Here is a 2214-nt window from a genome sequence, read left to right on the forward strand (position 1 = left end):
CCACGTAGTGGGACTGTATGCGGCATCACGTGATTAAGAAGTAAACCTCTTATTTCTTTATTGCCCACAGGGGGCTAAACATAGAGGGGACAAACAAGGACAGACAAAGGCATTAAGTCGATTAGATCAACCCCAGTGTGTAACTGGTACTTAATTTATCGACCCCGAAAGGATGAAAGGCAAAGTCGACCTTGGCTGAATTTGAACTCAGAACGTAACGGCAGACGAAATACCGCTAAGCATTTCGCCCGGCGTGCTAACGTTTCTGCCAGCTCGCCGCCTTTAAGTAAACCTCTTACCACACAATCACGCTTGTACATACATACATACATACATACATACATACATGCCCTGTTGTTGATGTTGAAAGTTCAATAAAGGGGCCTTGGATCTAGGTTAGAAACCGGCTCTTTCTCTATTGGCAAGAAATCTTGAAATAAAACTGAACAATGATATGCATACACATAAACATATTCACATACATACGTACAAAGATACATGGCCGAGTGGTTAGGGTCGTAGGATCACGGTTATTGAATCGTAGGTTTGATTCCTGGACTGGGTAATGCTTTTTACTGCTCAGAGCAAGGTGCATTATTTCTCGACGTTTACAATCAACAGAGAATGGGTACTAGTCGGTTGCTGTTACAATCTTCTTGCCCAACATCTGTCATTACATCTTCAGTGTTCCGGCGAATATTTCCGAGATGGAGTCTCTGTCATTTAACCTGAAACAATAAGCGAATACGTAGTACGTGCTTTCATGTTATATTCGCTTGTGAGTGACGGCTGGCTGGTTGGCACTCCGTCGGTTACGACGGCGAGGGTTCCAGTTGAACCGATCAACGGAACAGCCTGCTCGTGAAATTAACGCGCAAGTGGCTGAGCACTCCGTAGACACGTGTACCCTTAACGTAGTTCTCGGGGAGATTCAGCGTGACACAGAGTGTGACAAGGCTGGCCCTTTGAAATACAGGTACAACAGAAATAGGAAGAAAGAGTGAGAGAAAGTTATGGTGAAAAAGTACCGCAGGGTTCGCCACCATCCCCTGCCGGAGCCTCGTGGAACTTCAGGTGTTTCCGCTCAATAAACACTCACAATCGAAACCCTGATCATACGACCAAGAGTCCGCTGCCCTAACCACTGGGCCATTGCGCCTCCACGAGTGACGGCTATGCAAGTTATATATATCAAAGTCATAGAGTTTTAAGCTTTACTTTAACTCTATCAGTCTCTAAATAATCTGGTTACATATTTTGGTAGTTAGGTGTGAGTATGAACCTGATATTCAAGACATTTATATAGTTTTTATTTATTATCTATTTGGCCTAATTTTCAGTTTACCCTCCCATGTCTTTATACTCAAAACATATCAAACAAGGACACTATGAAATCAAAAACGGAAAACTGCATATAAGCGAAAAGTTAGACTAGAACATGGGAAATTGTTTCACTTCATTCTTAAACAGCAGCTTTGCGATGACAACTAGTTTTTGTGAATGTATGAGTAAGATATTCTTTTCTACTCTAGGCACAAGGTCCGAGATTTTGGTAGAAGCGGGGGGGCAGTCGATTAGATGGACCCCAGTACACAACTGGTACTTAATTTATCGACCCCTGAAAGGATGAAAGGCAAAGTCAACCTCGGCGGAATTTGAATTCAGAACGTAAAGACAGACAAAATAGTATGAGTAAGACGATACTAAGTAACTGACCCCCTCCAGTGCGCTCTAAATCCACTATTAAGTTATAGAAGCCAAGAACTAAAATGTTTGTTCTGAATGAATAGATCACACTCCGTTTTATAAAACTAGCTTTGTTAAATGAATAGAATGGAAAAGTTTTCCACCGAGTTTTTTTTTTTTTTTTTTACTTTCACATTCTTTTATTTACTTATTTTACCTCTGTATATATTTGATTATACGAGTTTATATATAATGCGTTTGATTGTCCAAAGAAGTTTAATTACCCTAATATCATTATATTTTGTGTAAAAATGGGTTATTTTAATCGCGTCGTCGATGTATCTCTCAGTCAAATGTATCTGCATTTGTAATGTACTGTTGGAGAGCGACAGCTGGACGCTAACTGAGCTCAAACATATTCAATGGTAACAATACGATAACCGTTGCTTTGCTAACGGTAAATGGTAAATCCCACCAGGTCTGTAGTGGTTACCGCTACAAGCGAAGCAGGGTCCACCTCTGGTGGTA

This window comes from Octopus bimaculoides, chromosome 8, assembly GCF_001194135.2.
Source record: "Octopus bimaculoides isolate UCB-OBI-ISO-001 chromosome 8, ASM119413v2, whole genome shotgun sequence".
NCBI classification, from domain to species: Eukaryota; Metazoa; Mollusca; class Cephalopoda; order Octopoda; family Octopodidae; genus Octopus; species Octopus bimaculoides.